At 51.2% G+C, this 17880-nt stretch overlaps 1 protein-coding gene across 3 annotated transcripts in view; it reads left to right on the top strand.

The window, feature by feature from the left end:
• LOC115080726 (cytoplasmic phosphatidylinositol transfer protein 1-like) overlaps window positions 1-17880 on the top strand; it is a 51174-nt gene that overhangs the window by 22201 nt on the left and 11093 nt on the right. The window lies entirely within an intron of this gene.

Genomic DNA, 17880 nt, shown 5'->3' with positions numbered 1-17880 from the left:
GACTTAACCTTTCGGGAGTAGGGCGGCGGGGGATCTCCCTCTCTCTCTCTGACTGTTCCCTGTCTTATAAACCATTCAGTCCCATTTGTAAAGTTTAAATAAACAGTCACAGGGTGTAACAGATCCACAGATACCGTGGACAAACACTACGAGCTCCTAGGCAGGCAAGCTACACACAAACACCCACACTAGGGATGTGCATTCATTTAATACATAACTGTAAAATGCGACAAATCAGGCTAATTCATTTCAAACTGGGGTCCCCGTCAAACGAAATTAACCTTATTTGTTCATTTCATTTCACACTAATGCATCGGGCCTTGCCTATGGCATAGGCCGAGGCCCAAAGCAGGAACCGTGGCCTATGCCCAAGCACAATGCCAGCATCTCGGCTTAGGCCCGAAGCTGGGGCCTTGCCTAGAGCTGAGGCCAAGGCAAGAAGCTGGGGCCTTGCCTAGGGCCGAGGCCCAAAGCAAGGGCCAGGGCCTAGGCGCAAATGCAACCCCTGAAAGTTAAAAAAAACCCAAAACCCTTACCTGATCCGTTGGGTATACGATGAAGGCCGGGTCCAGATGCCGGAGCCTAGGCCAGGGCCCGGACCTAGGTCTAGTGCCGCAACCTGCCCAGTAGGCTGGGTCCCAACACCTGGGCCTTGACCTAGGCTGGAGCCCAAGCCCAGGCCTGACGCCATAACCCAACCTGGAGACCGGGTCCAAGCGCCAGGGCCTTAGCCCAGACCCAGGCCCGATGCCGTGACCTGACCCGACGGCTGGGTCTCGACGCTGAGACCTCAGCCTAGGCCAGAGCCCAGACCCAGGCCCGATGCCACAACCCGACCCGTAAGCTGGGTCCCGATGCTTGGCTCAGGCTTTGGATTCCTGGCCTGGGAGCTCCTCTTCAGCTCCTCTTCTTTCTTCAGCTCGCGAATGCCAAATGACTGCATCCGTTGGGGGTCGCACCGGAGTTAATTAGCTCTGGCGCATTCACCCCAGTGGACGATGTCATTTTGATGTACAGCATGTCCAACGTGACCCCCAACGCAAGCTGTCATTTGGCATTCAAGAGTCGAAGAAAGAAGAAACCTCACACACACACACTCACTCACTCACACACTCACTCACTCTCTCTCTCGGACAGTTACAGCACAGGCAGCAGCATTACAAGCTGCACACACACAGTTCCACCATAGGCCCTGGAAAGACAAATCTTGGTCTCTGCCCCATGCAGTGCAATATCCTTATAACCTGGGGTGGGGGAGCACAAGATTTTTGGATTGGTGGGATAGAAATACTTTTTTTTTTTTTTTTAATAATTTCTTTATTGGGGCATGATAACAAGTTAACAGCCAACATCACGTCAATGAAACAGATACATACCACCAAGTTTTCAAACTGTAACGAAGGAGGAGCACAAAAAAACATTCAACAGCCCCTCAGCTACAATCGCAATGTCCCTCCCACCCCCCACCCCCCCCTCTGCAGAGAACCTCACTCACAACTTTACGCATAACAGCATATAGGTGTCCACAAGAAAAGGAGAAGACATAGAATCATACAATCAGAACATAACAATACAAACATACGAGGTATGCGACCCTTATTGGGGACCAACAGGCATTGTGGATTGCAAAAATAATAACAATAATAATAATAATAAGATAATAATGCAAAAATAATAATAATAATAATAAGATTAATAATGGATAGTAGTATATAGAGAGGTAGCCGAGACCAATTTTGGCTAACCATGCCTTACGTCAACCCTTCCAGAGGCGCAAGGGACTTAGAGTATTGAGAAAGAGTCTTATAGTATGGCCCCCAGATCTCCTGAAACTCACGTTTTTTTGCGTGGGCTAAAGGATTTGTACATAGAACCATATTCCAGCTGATATATTTCCGTCATCAAAGCAGTCCAAAAATCTCCGGCCGGAGGTCATTCGTCAGTCCATTTTAGTAAGATGCACTTTTTTGCAATCAAGCAAGCTTTAGACACCAGACCTATGTTGTCCACATTTAGACTAACATCTCCGATGTCATTGTTCAGAAGGCAGAAAGAGCACGACCATTGAATGTCCACATGGAATAACACACCTAAATTGCCACGTATTGTGTCCCAAAAGGCAGATACCATTGGACATTCCCACAAACAGTGTATTAACGTTGCTGGGGATTGAGCACACTTTAAACATGCAGGTGATGCAATGCTGCCCATCTGGTGAGCCCTCGCCGGCAAATAAACGATGCGATGAAAAATTCGCTGTTGTAATTCGCGAAGCCCAATATTATTGGTGATCTTAGTGATAGATTGATAACAGGCTCGAAGCATTCGTTCGTCTAATGTTTCCCCACAGTCCCTGGACCACTTAGGAAGTAAATTTGCATACACAGAAGATGGTAATACAGAATGATAAAATTGATATAAACAGGATAAAGATCCTGTCTTAGCCTTGAAACACTCCAACAAAGAGTCATAGGTAGAATTTGTAATAGCAGTCCCCACTGGCCCTTGCAGTACAGCCTGGACAGTTGCCTTCAAATGCCTATAAAGGAGAAAATGGTGAGATTTAAGACCGAATTTCTCTTGACACTGCGCAAAGGTGTATACCTGTCCAGTATTAGGATCCAACATCTCTTGAAGCATCCACTTAGATGTAATGTTAAAACTGTGGTGGGCTGGTAGCATCTCATGGGACTCCGGTGTGGAACCTCGTAGTGGAAAGTGGAGAGACACATGGGTTGGTAAACCCAAGAGTCTACGGGTAAGACCCCATACTTTCCGCAACCCAGCTACTAATCTATGACACATATAGGGTTGGGGTCCCTTGTGGGCCATGACATGAATAATATAGCAGGGATTCTCCGGATAGCATAAGGCCCGTATCAAGGTGGGATCAGTATATTCTTGAGTGCCCAAAAGCCAATCCCCCAGAAATCTTAAATTTGCCGCCCATGAGTAAACTGTAAAATTTGGACGTCCATAGCCTCCATGGTTTCTCTGAGCGGTCATCGTGGAATATGCCAAACGTGCCCGCTTATTTTTCCAAATGAATTTACGTATGGTGGTCTGAATCGTCCAATTATCCTTAGAAAGAAATAGAAAGGGTAACATGGTCAATTTATATAATAGTTGCGGTGCGATAACCATCTTAATCACTGCAGGGACAGAGGGAGGTTTTGCCATTCCGCTAATTTTTTTGTAGCCTTCTCAAGGACAGGGTGCACATTGAGACTGTACCACTTCTGAGGATTGGGATGGATGATAATGCCTAGGTACTTAATCGTTGATTCAGCCCATTTCACTGGAAAATTTGACCAAGCAGCCCGCAAAGCCCCACCCAAATCTAAGGCCTCTGTTTTATCTAAATTCAGTTTGAAACCCGATAGTGACTGGTATAGTTGAAAAATATTAATGGCAGCCGGAAGAGCTTTACGAGCATGAGATACCAAAAGCAAAATATCATCTGCAAAGAGCAGAGTGAGATACGTTTGTGCCCCTACCGAAATACCAGTCACATCGGGATTCACCTTCAATCTACACACCAGAGGTTCAACTGTCAAAATAAACAAAAGAGGGGATAGGGGGCACCCTTGCCGGGTCCCCCTCTGCAGGTAAAATTCCTCTGACAGTTGGCCATTGACCGAGATACGGGCGGAAGGATTAGTATAAAGTAAATTAATATAGTCATAAGTTCTTCCAACAAAACCCAACTTGGACAAGACCTGCCGGAGGAAGGGCCATGCTACTCTGTCAAACGCTTTCTCTGCGTCGCAGGTGACTAATAATGGGTCAGGAATCTTAGACGCTTGACAGTGCTCTAAGGCCGCCAGTACTTTATGTATATTTACTGTAGATCGTCTCCCGGCAACAAACCCCACCTGGTCTGGCGATACTAAAAAAGGCATGAGAGGCTTCAATCTATTAGCCAAACTTTTTGTGAAAAGTTTGATGTCCAAATTTAACAGAGAAATTGGTCTGTAGGAGGATGCCAACAAAGGATCCCGACCTCCCTTACAGCTCGATACAGTATCGTCCGGTCGAAGATTGCCCGTCTGTAACGTGCTCGGAGCGCACAATACAGACGAGTAAGGCCATCCAGCAATACAGTCTCCAGTTTCACGCGTCCTTAGCGCTTTGTAAAATAGACACATAACCCTTTCCGCACCCAGCATGTAAATGAACGAAAAAGCTGTATAATGAAGGAATTAGCTATTCCCCTCCGATACTGTAACGGGCGCTGATACTATCTCCTCAGTAACCCGCTGTTTTGCCGCGGCCTTAACGTGCTATTTTACTGCCTCCCCCTAGAAGGAGTTAGGACTGTGAGTCTAGTAACAAATCCATCGACACCGCTTAAGATACTCAAACACAATAAAACAATAAGCCTGGCACCCTCCTTGATGTAGTACGTCCCGGATGCCCCCCCCCCCCTCCCCAGCGCGCCCGCCACTACCCCTTTCATCAGCTGCATCCACCCATTATGCCCCTCACGGGCATGTCCCGCTTCACAGAGCGCTCCCACTCAAATCCGTTCATGGGTATATACCCTTTCGCCCCCCTCACAGCACCATGCTACCACTGCGACCCAGCAGTCCCGTGAGGCCTACAAAAAAAAAAAAATCCCCGGCTCCCGCGCCCCCGCACTGGCCTGCCGACTCTAACCCCCTCCTCCCGATCGGGCGGGTAGGCGGCGGCGAAAAGCAAAAAAAACCAAAATCAATTTTTTTTTTTCAAAAAGCGACATCACACAATGCATAAAATAATTTCTCCAGCCTTAAAGCGACAATTTTGTTTTTTTCCAAAAGCGACTTACTTTTGGGATCTGTCAAGATCCCAAAAGTAAGTCGCAAAAGTAACTTACTTTTCTGAAGCCATCAGGAACACGATCTTAGCTCCTCCGGACGAAGACGAAGATGGCCGCCTGCACGGGGAAAGCGTGCAATTGGCAGCTGAAGACGTGACGTCACGACGTTTGGCGTCACAAGATGTGACGTCACGTCTTCAGCGGCCAATTGCACGCTTTCCCCCGTGCAGGCGGCCATCTTCGTCTTGAGCTACGATCGTGATGGCTTCAGAAAAGTAAGTTACTTTTGCGACTTACTTGACAGATCCCAAAAGTAAGTCGCTTTAAGGCTGGAGAAATTATTTTATGCATTGTGTGATGTCGCTTTTTGAAAAAAAAAAAATTGCTTTGGTTTTCGCCGCCTACCCGCCCGATCGGGAGGAGGGGGGTAAAGTCGGCGGGCCAGTGCGGGGGCGCGGGAGCCGGGGATTTTTTTTTTTTTTGTAGGCCTCACGGGACTGCCGGGTCGCAGTGGATGCAGCTGATGAAAGGGGTAGTGGCGGGCGCGCTGGGGAGGGGGGGGCATCCGGGACGTACTACATCAAGGAGGGTGCCAGGCTTACCGAACCGCTGCTATTGCCTCTGCTCGCAGGGCCTCACGGGACTGCCGGGTCGCAGTGGATGCAGCTGATGAAAGGGGTAGTGGCGGGCGCGCTGGGGAGGGGGGGGGGCATCCGGGACGTACTACATCAAGGAGGGTGCCAGGCTTACCCAACCGCTGCTATTGCCTCTGCTCGCAGGTCTATTTCGCCGGCTTGCTGCACACTTTCGCTTTGCTCGGCTCGGCTCTGCTTTTTCTCCTCTCCCGACTTTTCGTGTTTTTTACACTTCCTGGTGCCTGTCATTTCAAATGTCATTTGAAATGACAGGTACCAGCGCACCCAGGTTACTGTATAGGCGCTGTATTAAGCGCCTATACAGTAAAATGGGTTGCGCGGGCATAACCCTTCCCTAACGCTTTAAAGCCGCGGCATGCATTTGCATGCAATTAGAAGAGAGTATCGGGGACTTAGTGAAGAGAACTGTGCGTGCGGGGAGGAAGGGTGCGCCTGACACTGCCGCACTGTTTCTACCGCGGCCTTACTGTATCGACCTGCTAGGAAGGACAACAATGGTCGCGGCCCGCATAGTTTTGGGCATTTCTTGTTGGTCCGTCATTCTTTCGAAAACGGACTGTAGGACTGGGGACACCTCGTCTACCAATGTTTTGTAAAAGACAGACGTCAATCCGTCTGGGCCCGGTGCCTTATTGGCCGGTAGCGAGCAGATCGCCTCACAAACCTCTATAATCTCAATGGGCCGTTGCAATTTCGACTGCTGGTCCTCCGACAATCGTGGTAAAGGGAGCTCTTTTAAAAAATCCGTAATAGCTACGTCCTCCACCAGATTAGAAATACTTTTAAGTACCGTAAGTAAATATATACCGCAAAGAGAGTCCAATCAAAACTCTAGGGATACAAGTCATTTTGATAAAAGCAGGAATGGTCGTGTGCCTCATCCTCTGTGACTCCCAGCTCATGCTGGCTTTGATTCACCAGTTAAAAATAAGGATTTTTATTTTGCAGCTCCTGCAGGGTGGCATAGAAGGGGATGCACGGAATGTGTTATGCACAGCGATTACATTTTTTGCCCTCCCCGACGGCAAGAGTCGTTGCATAGGAATGATCTGTTTGAGTGATGCCTGTGCTGATGTACCCATGGCTGCTTTGTGAACACCTCCTCTGCCCTCCCACCCAGTCCACCCCAAGCAACTGCTGTCAACCCATTAATCTGAGGCAGGTGTGAACTGGAGTCACAGAGCATAGAATTACATAGACAGACATCATCCGGAGGGACTTGTTACCTCCAGGGATTGGATGCCAGCTTTTAATTGTGATGCAGAGCAGTCTGAGCTTCCTCTGCCATTGCCGCTCTGCAGTAATCAAGGGACAGAGAACAGACACATATGGGTGGCACACGAGAATCCCTCACCACTGGTTGGATGATGAGGACTGCATGCTAATTCATTTTCACCCATCAGCTGGTCATCCTCCCTCATCTGCAGCCAATGCTCCACACCTGTTCCCCCTATGCTAAACTCATACCTGGGGGTAAATGTCTCTTCTCTCCTCACCTTCCCAACATTCACCACCCATGATGCAAGCAAACCACTCCCCTGACAGCTTGTCCTACAGCAGCATCTAGTGGCGGAACATGGTTCTACAGCACAGATGTGTGCAAACAGCTGGAAGTGGTCCAATCTGGCTATTCTTATTGATCTCTGTACACAGGGAAGACAAAAAAGGAGAATCGGGAACCAGAATTTTGGAACACAAAAGTTATATTACAAGAAAGCTGCAATGTGTGAACATTACAAAGCAGGGCTTTCATATCTACCTTTTAAATGTTGTCATGTTCTATGAATTATTACTTTCAGATTTAATTACATGTACTTGATTGAAATATTTATTTATTTTATTTATTTAAACGTTTTTATATACCGGTATTCGGCGAAACATCATATCGGTTTACCTGGAACAGAACGTGGAACGTACATAAAACAGGGGTGAGGGTACCTTGAAAAGCATTAATGGGAAAACCACTATATACAAAAGATTCATATATACAAGGGTCTAGTCATGTTACGTACAAATGAGGAGAGAAGTTTGGGGAACTGCAAGGATACCATGGAGTTCAGGTTATTTGCTGAGGGACAGAGGGGGGAGAAGGGGCGGGAGCGGTACTATTCCGGGAAGGCTTGTTTGAAAAGCCAGGTCTTGATTTTTTTTTTGAATGTCTGTGTGCTAGGTTCAAACCGTAGATCGGTTGGCATTGAGTTCCAGAGTGTAGGTCCGGCCAGGGAGAAGGCGCAGTTTTTTTGTGGCACATAGGTGTGAGGACTTGAGGGTCGGGGCATGGAGGGTTCCCTTGTAGGAGTATCTGGTAGGGCGGCTGGATGTGTGAAGGCGGATGGAGTTGTTGAGCCAGTGAATGTCGCTGTTGTGGATGCTTTTATGAATAATGGAGAGGCATTTGTAGGTGATGCAATAGGGAATAGGGAGCCAGTGAAGCTGCTTGAGGACAGGGGTGATGTGGTCAGTTTTGCGGGTGCTTGTGAGGATTCTTGCGGTTGCATTCTGTAGCAACTGTAGGGGTTTAAGGGTAGAGGCAGGGAGACCCAGTAGCAGGGCGTTGCAGTAATCGATTTTTGAGAAGATGGAAGATTGGAGGACGGTGCGGAAGTCGTTGAGGTGGAGGAGGGGTTTGAGCTTTTTGAGCACATGGAGCTTGTAATAGCATTCTTTGATGGTAGTATTGATGAAGGTTTTTAAGTTGAGTTGGTTGTCGAACATGATACCAAGGTTTCGTACGTTTTGCTGGAAGGGGGTTGGGCACGGGTGAGGGTTGTGATTGGGATGGGGTGTGGGGTCATTGCGGGGGGAGATGATGATGAGTTCAGTTTCAGCCGTGTTAAGGGCAAGATGGAGGTTGGTGAGGAGGGAATTTATGGAGAGGAGGCAATTTTGCCAGAATTCGAGGGATTTGTGCAGGGATTCTTTGATGGGGATGAGTATTTGTACATCGACTGCATGGAGATAATGGGTGAGGCCGAGGTCAGAGAGGAGTTGGCAGATGGGCAGGAGGTATATGTTAAAGAGGGTGGATGAGAGGGATGAGCCCTGGGGGACTCCTTGGGGGAGATCAATGAGTTTACATTCAGTGTTGGCGAGTTGGACTGTGTATTGTCTGTTTTCCAAATAGGAAATGAACCAGAGTAGGGCTGAACCAGAGATCCCAATTTCTGTAAGGCGTTTAATGAGGATATTGTAGTTAATGATATCAAAGGTGGTATCAAAGGCGGTATCAAATATGTAAAGGTTTCATATGGTTTTACGTCCCTCCCTGTGTAACTGTTTCACTCTTATATGCTTTTATTTTAAAGATTTCTTATTTATATATATGTATATATATATACAAACACGCTCCTTTCCTCTGGTTGCATTTACCTGCAAATAAAGAGTGGCTTCCTTCCCGCACTCCACCCAAGGACAGATGAGATAAATGAAGACATTTATACCCCAGCCCCAAAGTTCTCTCAGAAACTGCGCACTGCTTCAACTTAAAAAACATCTGTGGCTCCATCATGCCAACCAAGGAGCTCCCTAATCTGCAAAAGAATTCTCCTCTGGTATTTCCAGCCCCTGCGCTCTCTGCATTTTGCTGGAGTCTCCCCTGGTATTTCCAGCCCCTGCGCTCTCTGCATTTTGCTGGAGTCTCCTCTGGTATCTCCAGCCCCTGCGCTCTCTGCATTTTGCTGGAGTCTGCCTCTGGTATTTCCAGCCCCTGCGCTCTCTGCATTTTGCTGGAGTCTCCTCTGGTATTTCCAGCCCCTGCGCTCTCTGCATTTTGCTGGAGTCTCCCTCTGGTATTTCCAGCCCTTGCGCTCTCTGCATTTTGCTGGAGTCTCCCTCTGGTATTTCCAGCCCCTGCGCTCTCTGCATTTTGCTGGAGTCTCCTCTGGTATTTCCAGCCCCTGCGCTCTCTGCATTTTGCAGGAGTCTCCTCTGGTATTTCCATCCCCTGCGCTCTCTGCATTTTGCTGGATTCTCCTCTGGTATTTCCAGCCCCTGCGCTCTCTGCATTTTGCTGGAGTCTCCTCTGGTATCTCCAGCCCCTGCGCTCTCTGCATTTTGCTGGAGTCTCCTCTGGTATCTCCAGCCCCTGCGCTCTCTGCATTTTGCAGGAGTCTCCTCTGGTATTTCCAGCCCCTGCGCTCTCTGCATTTTGCTGGAGTCTCCCTCTGGTATTTCCAGCCCCTGCGCTCTCTGCATTTTGCTGGAGTCTCCTCTGGTATTTTCAGCCCCTGCGCTCTCTGCATTTTGCTGGAGTCTCCTGTGGTATTTCCAGCCCCTGCGCTCTCTGCATTTTGCTGGATTCTCCTCTGGTATTTTCAGCCCCTGCGCTCTCTGCATTTTGCAGGAGTCTCCTCTGGCATTTTCAGCCCCTGCGCTCTCTGCATTTTGCTGGAGTCTCCCTCTGGTATTTGCAGCCCCTGCGCTCTCTGCATTTTGCTGGAGTCTCCCTCTGGTATTTCCAGCCCCTGCGCTCTCTGCATTTTACTGGAGTCTCCCTCTGGTATTTCCAGCCCCTGCGCTCTCTGCATTTTGCAGGAGTCTCCTCTGGCATTTTCAGCCCCTGCGCTCTCTGCATTTTGCTGGATTCTCCTCTGGTATTTCCAGCCCCTGCGCTCTCTGCATTTTGCTGGAGTCTCCCCCTGGTATTTCCATCCCCTGCGCTCTCTGCATTTTGCTGGAGTCTCCCTCTGGTATTTCCAGCCCCTGCGCTCTCTGCATTTTGCTGGAGTCTCCTCTGGTATTTTCAGCCCCTGCGCTCTCTGCATTTTGCTGGAGTCTCCTGTGGTATTTCCAGCCCCTGCGCTCTCTGCATTTTGCTGGATTCTCCTCTGGTATTTTCAGCCCCTGCGCTCTCTGCATTTTGCAGGAGTCTCCTCTGGCATTTTCAGCCCCTGCGCTCTCTGCATTTTGCTGGAGTCTCCCTCTGGTATTTGCAGCCCCTGCGCTCTCTGCATTTTGCTGGAGTCTCCCTCTGGTATTTCCAGCCCCTGCGCTCTCTGCATTTTACTGGAGTCTCCCTCTGGTATTTCCAGCCCCTGCGCTCTCTGCATTTTGCAGGAGTCTCCTCTGGCATTTTCAGCCCCTGCGCTCTCTGCATTTTGCTGGATTCTCCTCTGGTATTTCCAGCCCCTGCGCTCTCTGAATTTTGCTGGATTCTCCCTCTGGTATTTCCAGCCCCTGCGCTCTCTGCATTTTGCAGGAGTCTCCTCTGGTATTTCCATCCCCTGCGCTCTCTGCATTTTGCTGGAGTCTCCCTCTGGTATTTCCAGCCCCTGCGCTCTCTGCATTTTGCTGGAGTCTCCTCTGGTATTTCCAGCCCCTGCGCTCTCTGCATTTTGCTGGAGTCTCCCTCTGGTATTTCCAGCCCCTGCGCTCTCTGCATTTTTCTGGAGTCTCCCTCTGGTATTTCCAGCCCCTGCGCTCTCTGCATTTTGCTGGAGTCTCCCTCTGGTATTTCCAGCCCCTGTGCTCTCTGCATTTTGCTGGAGTCTCCTCTGGTATTTTCAGCCCCTGCGCTCTCTGCATTTTGCTGGAGTCTCCTGTGGTATTTCCAGCCCCTGCGCTCTCTGCATTTTGCTGGATTCTCCTCTGGTATTTTCAGCCCCTGCGCTCTCTGCATTTTGCTGGAGTCTCCTGTGGTATTTCCAGCCCCTGCGCTCTCTGCATTTTGCAGGAGTCTCCTCTGGCATTTTCAGCCCCTGCGCTCTCTGCATTTTGCTGGAGTCTCCCTCTGGTATTTGCAGCCCCTGCGCTCTCTGCATTTTGCTGGAGTCTCCCTCTGGTATTTCCAGCCCCTGCGCTCTCTGCATTTTGCTGGAGTCTCCCTCTGGTATTTCCAGCCCCTGCGCTCTCTGCATTTTGCAGGAGTCTCCTCTGGCATTTTCAGCCCCTGCGCTCTCTGCATTTTGCTGGATTCTCCTCTGGTATTTCCAGCCCCTGCGCTCTCTGAATTTTGCTGGATTCTCCCTCTGGTATTTCCAGCCCCTGCGCTCTCTGCATTTTGCAGGAGTCTCCTCTGGTATTTCCATCCCCTGCGCTCTCTGCATTTTGCTGGAGTCTCCCTCTGGTATTTCCAGCCCCTGCGCTCTCTGCATTTTGCTGGAGTCTCCTCTGGTATTTCCAGCCCCTGCGCTCTCTGCATTTTTCTGGAGTCTCCCTCTGGTATTTCCAGCCCCTGCGCTCTCTGCATTTTGCTGGAGTCTCCCTCTGGTATTTCCAGCCCCTGCGCTCTCTGCATTTTGCTGGAGTCTCCTCTGGTATTTTCAGCCCCTGCGCTCTCTGCATTTTGCTGGAGTCTCCTGTGGTATTTCCAGCCCCTGCGCTCTCTGCATTTTGCTGGATTCTCCTCTGGTATTTTCAGCCCCTGCGCTCTCTGCATTTTGCTGGAGTCTCCTGTGGTATTTCCAGCCCCTGCGCTCTCTGCATTTTGCAGGAGTCTCCTCTGGCATTTTCAGCCCCTGCGCTCTCTGCATTTTGCTGGAGTCTCCCTCTGGTATTTTCAGCCCCTGCGCTCTCTGCATTTTGCTGGAGTCTCCCTCTGGTATTTCCAGCCCCTGCGCTCTCTGCATTTTACTGGAGTCTCCCTCTGGTATTTCCAGCCCCTGCGCTCTCTGCATTTTGCAGGAGTCTCCTCTGGCATTTTCAGCCCCTGCGCTCTCTGCATTTTGCTGGAGTCTCCCTCTGGTATTTTCAGCCCCTGCGCTCTCTGCATTTTGCTGGAGTCTCCTGTGGTATTTCCAGCCCCTGCGCTCTCTGCATTTTGCAGGAGTCTCCTCTGGCATTTTCAGCCCCTGCGCTCTCTGCATTTTGCTGGAGTCTCCCTCTGGTATTTTCAGCCCCTGTGCTCTCTGCATTTTGCTGGAGTCTCCTCTGTCTCCTCTGGTATTTCCAGCCCCTGCGCTCTCTGCATTTTGCTGGAGTCTCCCTCTGGTATTTGCAGCCCCTACGCTCTCTGCATTTTGCTGGAGTCTCCCTCTGGTATTTCCAGCCCCTGCGCTCTCTGCATTTTACTGGAGTCTCCCTCTGGTATTTCCAGCCCCTGCGCTCTCTGTATTTTGCTGGAGTCTACTCTGGTATTTCCAGCCCCTGCGCTCTGCATTTTGCTGGAGTCTCCTGTGGTATTTCCAGCCCCTGCGCTCTCTGCATTTTGCAGGAGTCTCCTCTGGCATTTTTAGCCCCTGCGCTCTCTGCATTTTGCTGGAGTCTCCCTCTGGTATTTTCAGCCCCTGTGCTCTCTGCATTTTGCTGGAGTCTCCTGTGGTATTTCCAGCCCCTGCGCTCTCTGCATTTTGCAGGAGTCTCCTCTGGCATTTTCAGTCCCTGCGCTCTCTGCATTTTGCTGGAGTCTCCCTCTGGTATTTTCAGCCCCTGTGCTCTCTGCATTTTGCTGGAGTCTCCTCTGTCTCCTCTGGTATTTCCAGCCCCTGCGCGCTCTGCATTTTGCTGGAGTCTCCCTCTGGTATTTGCAGCCCCTGCGCTCTCTGCATTTTGCTGGAGTCTCCCTCTGGTATTTGCAGCCCCTGCGCTCTCTGCATTTTGCTGGAGTCTCCTGTGGTATTTCCAGCCCCTGCGCTCTCTGCATTTTGCAGGAGTCTCCTCTGGCATTTTCAGCCCCTGCGCTCTCTGCATTTTGCTGGAGTCTCCCTCTGGTATTTTCAGCCCCTGTGCTCTCTGCATTTTGCTGGAGTCTCCTGTGGTATTTCCAGCCCCTGCGCTCTCTGCATTTTGCAGGAGTCTCCTCTGGCATTTTCAGCCCCTGCGCTCTCTGCATTTTGCTGGAGTCTCCCTCTGGTATTTTCAGCCCCTGTGCTCTCTGCATTTTGCTGGAGTCTCCTCTGTCTCCTCTGGTATTTCCAGCCCCTGCGCGCTCTGCATTTTGCTGGAGTCTCCCTCTGGTATTTGCAGCCCCTGCGCTCTCTGCATTTTGCTGGAGTCTCCCTCTGGTATTTCCAGCCCCTGCGCTCCCTGCATTTTACTGGAGTCTCCCTCTGGTATTTCCAGCCCCTGCGCTCTCTGCATTTTGCTAGAGTCTCCTCTGGTATTTGCAGCCCCTGCGCTCTCTGTATTTTGCTGGAGTCTCCTCTGGTATTTCCAGCCCCTGCGCTCTCTGCATTTTGCTGGAGTCTCCCCCTGGTATTTCCAGCCCCTGCGCTCTCTGCATTTTGCTGGAGTCTCCCCCTGGTATTTCCAGCCCCTGCGCTCTCTGCATTTTACTGGAGTCTCCCTCTGGTATCTCCAGTCCCTGCTCTCTCTGCATTTTGCCGGAGTCTCCTCTGGTATTTCCAGCCTCTGTGCTCTCTGCATTTTGCTGGAGTCTCCTCTGGTATTTCCAGCCCCTGCGCTCTCTGCATTTTGCTGGAGTCTCCCTCTGGTATTTCCAGTCCCTGCTCTCTCTGTATTTTGCCGGAGTCTCCTCTGGTATTTCCAGCCTCTGTGCTCTCTGCATTTTGCTGGAGTCTCCTCTGGTATTTCCAGCCCCTGCGCTCTCTGCATTTTTCTGGAGTCTCCCTCTGGTATTTCCAGCCCCTGCGCTCTCTGCATTTTGCTGGAGTCTCCCTCTGGTATTTCCAGCCCCTGCGCTCTCTGCATTTTGCTGGAGTCTCCTCTGGTATTTTCAGCCCCTGCGCTCTCTGCATTTTGCTGGAGTCTCCTGTGGTATTTCCAGCCCCTGCGCTCTCTGCATTTTGCTGGATTCTCCTCTGGTATTTTCAGCCCCTGCGCTCTCTGCATTTTGCTGGAGTCTCCTGTGGTATTTCCAGCCCCTGCGCTCTCTGCATTTTGCAGGAGTCTCCTCTGGCATTTTCAGCCCCTGCGCTCTCTGCATTTTGCTGGAGTCTCCCTCTGGTATTTGCAGCCCCTGCGCTCTCTGCATTTTGCTGGAGTCTCCCTCTGGTATTTCCAGCCCCTGCGCTCTCTGCATTTTACTGGAGTCTCCCTCTGGTATTTCCAGCCCCTGCGCTCTCTGCATTTTGCAGGAGTCTCCTCTGGCATTTTCAGCCCCTGCGCTCTCTGCATTTTGCTGGATTCTCCTCTGGTATTTCCAGCCCCTGCGCTCTCTGAATTTTGCTGGAGTCTCCCTCTGGTATTTCCAGTCCCTGCTCTCTCTGCATTTTGCCGGAGTCTCCTCTGGTATTTCCAGCCCCTGCGCTCTCTGCATTTTGCTGGAGTCTCCCTCTGGTATTTCCAGCCCCTGCGCTCTCTGCATTTTTCTGGAGTCTCCCTCTGGTATTTCCAGCCCCTGCGCTCTCTGCATTTTGCTGGAGTCTCCCTCTGGTATTTCCAGCCCCTGCGCTCTCTGCATTTTGCTGGAGTCTCCTCTGGTATTTTCAGCCCCTGCGGTCTCTGCATTTTGCTGGGGTCTCCTCTGCTATTTCCAGCCCCTGCGCTCTCTGCATTTTGCTGGATTCTCCTCTGGTATTTTCAGCCCCTGCGCTCTCTGCATTTTGCTGGAGTCTCCTGTGGTATTTCCAGCCCCTGCGCTCTCTGCATTTTGCAGGAGTCTCCTCTGGCATTTTCAGCCCCTGCGCTCTCTGCATTTTGCTGGAGTCTCCCTCTGGTATTTGCAGCCCCTGCGCTCTCTGCATTTTGCTGGAGTCTCCCTCTGGTATTTCCAGCCCCTGCGCTCTCTGCATTTTACTGGAGTCTCCCTCTGGTATTTCCAGCCCCTGCGCTCTCTGCATTTTGCAGGAGTCTCCTCTGGCATTTTCAGCCCCTGCGCTCTCTGCATTTTGCTGGAGTCTCCCTCTGGTATTTTCAGCCCCTGCGCTCTCTGCATTTTGCTGGAGTCTCCTGTGGTATTTCCAGCCCCTGCGCTCTCTGCATTTTGCAGGAGTCTCCTCTGGCATTTTCAGCCCCTGCGCTCTCTGCATTTTGCTGGAGTCTCCCTCTGGTATTTTCAGCCCCTGTGCTCTCTGCATTTTGCTGGAGTCTCCTCTGTCTCCTCTGGTATTTCCAGCCCCTGCGCTCTCTGCATTTTGCTGGAGTCTCCCTCTGGTATTTGCAGCCCCTACGCTCTCTGCATTTTGCTGGAGTCTCCCTCTGGTATTTCCAGCCCCTGCGCTCTCTGCATTTTACTGGAGTCTCCCTCTGGTATTTCCAGCCCCTGCGCTCTCTGCATTTTGCTAGAGTCTCCTCTGGTATTTGCAGCCCCTGCGCTCTCTGTATTTTGCTGGAGTCTACTCTGGTATTTCCAGCCCCTGCGCTCTGCATTTTGCTGGAGTCTCCTGTGGTATTTCCAGCCCCTGCGCTCTCTGCATTTTGCAGGAGTCTCCTCTGGCATTTTTAGCCCCTGCGCTCTCTGCATTTTGCTGGAGTCTCCCTCTGGTATTTTCAGCCCCTGTGCTCTCTGCATTTTGCTGGAGTCTCCTGTGGTATTTCCAGCCCCTGCGCTCTCTGCATTTTGCAGGAGTCTCCTCTGGCATTTTCAGTCCCTGCGCTCTCTGCATTTTGCTGGAGTCTCCCTCTGGTATTTTCAGCCCCTGTGCTCTCTGCATTTTGCTGGAGTCTCCTCTGTCTCCTCTGGTATTTCCAGCCCCTGCGCGCTCTGCATTTTGCTGGAGTCTCCCTCTGGTATTTGCAGCCCCTGCGCTCTCTGCATTTTGCTGGAGTCTCCCTCTGGTATTTGCAGCCCCTGCGCTCTCTGCATTTTGCTGGAGTCTCCTGTGGTATTTCCAGCCCCTGCGCTCTCTGCATTTTGCAGGAGTCTCCTCTGGCATTTTCAGCCCCTGCGCTCTCTGCATTTTGCTGGAGTCTCCCTCTGGTATTTTCAGCCCCTGTGCTCTCTGCATTTTGCTGGAGTCTCCTGTGGTATTTCCAGCCCCTGCGCTCTCTGCATTTTGCAGGAGTCTCCTCTGGCATTTTCAGCCCCTGCGCTCTCTGCATTTTGCTGGAGTCTCCCTCTGGTATTTTCAGCCCCTGTGCTCTCTGCATTTTGCTGGAGTCTCCTCTGTCTCCTCTGGTATTTCCAGCCCCTGCGCGCTCTGCATTTTGCTGGAGTCTCCCTCTGGTATTTGCAGCCCCTGCGCTCTCTGCATTTTGCTGGAGTCTCCCTCTGGTATTTCCAGCCCCTGCGCTCCCTGCATTTTACTGGAGTCTCCCTCTGGTATTTCCAGCCCCTGCGCTCTCTGCATTTTGCTAGAGTCTCCTCTGGTATTTGCAGCCCCTGCGCTCTCTGTATTTTGCTGGAGTCTCCTCTGGTATTTCCAGCCCCTGCGCTCTCTGCATTTTGCTGGAGTCTCCCCCTGGTATTTCCAGCCCCTGCGCTCTCTGCATTTTGCTGGAGTCTCCCCCTGGTATTTCCAGCCCCTGCGCTCTCTGCATTTTACTGGAGTCTCCCTCTGGTATCTCCAGTCCCTGCTCTCTCTGCATTTTGCCGGAGTCTCCTCTGGTATTTCCAGCCTCTGTGCTCTCTGCATTTTGCTGGAGTCTCCCTCTGGTATTTGTAATCCCTACGCTCTCTGCATTTTGCTGGAGTCTCCGTCTGGTATTTGCAGCCCCTGCGCGCTCTGCATTTTGCTGGAGTCTCCCTCTGGTATTTCCAGCCCCTGCGCTCTCTGCATTTTACTGGAGTCTCCCTCTGGTATTTCCAGCCCCTGCGCTCTCTGCATTTTGCTGGAGTCTCCTCTGGTATTTGCAGCCCCTGCGCTCTCTGTATTTTGCTGGAGTCTCCTCTGGTATTTCCAGCCCCTGCGCTCTCTGCATTTTGCTGCAGTCTCCCCCTGGTATTTCCAGCCCCTGCGCTCTCTGCATTCTGCTGGAGTCTCCCCCTGGTATTTCCAGCCCCTGCGCTCTCTGCATTTTGCCGGAGTCTCCCTCTGGTATTTCCAGCCCCTGCGCTCTCTGCATTTTGCTGGAGTCTCCTCTGGTATTTGCAGCCCCTGCGCTCTCTGTATTTTGCTGGAGTCTCCTCTGGTATTTCCAGCCCCTGCGCTCTCTGCATTTTGCTGGAGTCTCCCCCTGGTATTTCCAGCCCCTGCGCTCTCTGCATTCTGCTGGAGTCTCCCCCTGGTATTTCCAGCCCCTGCGCTCTCTGCATTTTGCCGGAGTCTCCCTCTGGTATTTCCAGCCCCTGCGCTCTCTGCATTTTGCCAAAGTCTCCCTCTGGTATTTCCAGCCCCTGTGCTCTCTGCATTTTGCTGGAGTCTCCTCTGGTATTTCCAGCCCCTGCGCTCTCTGCATTTTGCTGGAGTCTCCTCTGGTATTTTCAGCCCCTGCGCTCTCTGCATTTTGCTGGAGTCTCCTCTGGTATTTTCAGCCCCTGCGCTCTCTGCATTTTGCTGGAGTCTCCTCTGGTATTTTCAGCCCCTGCGCTCTCTGCATTTTGCTGGAGTCTCCTCTGGTATTTTCAGCTCCTGCGCTCTCTGCATTTTGCTGGAGTCTCCCTCTGGTATTTCCAGCCCCTGCGCTCTCTGCATTTTGCTGGAGTCT

This window comes from Rhinatrema bivittatum, chromosome 19 (genome assembly GCF_901001135.1).
Source record: "Rhinatrema bivittatum chromosome 19, aRhiBiv1.1, whole genome shotgun sequence".
In the NCBI taxonomy this organism is placed as follows: Eukaryota; Metazoa; Chordata; class Amphibia; order Gymnophiona; family Rhinatrematidae; genus Rhinatrema; species Rhinatrema bivittatum.
The sequence above is the reverse complement of the archived record's forward strand: the minus strand, read 5'-3'. Positions and strand labels throughout refer to the sequence as shown.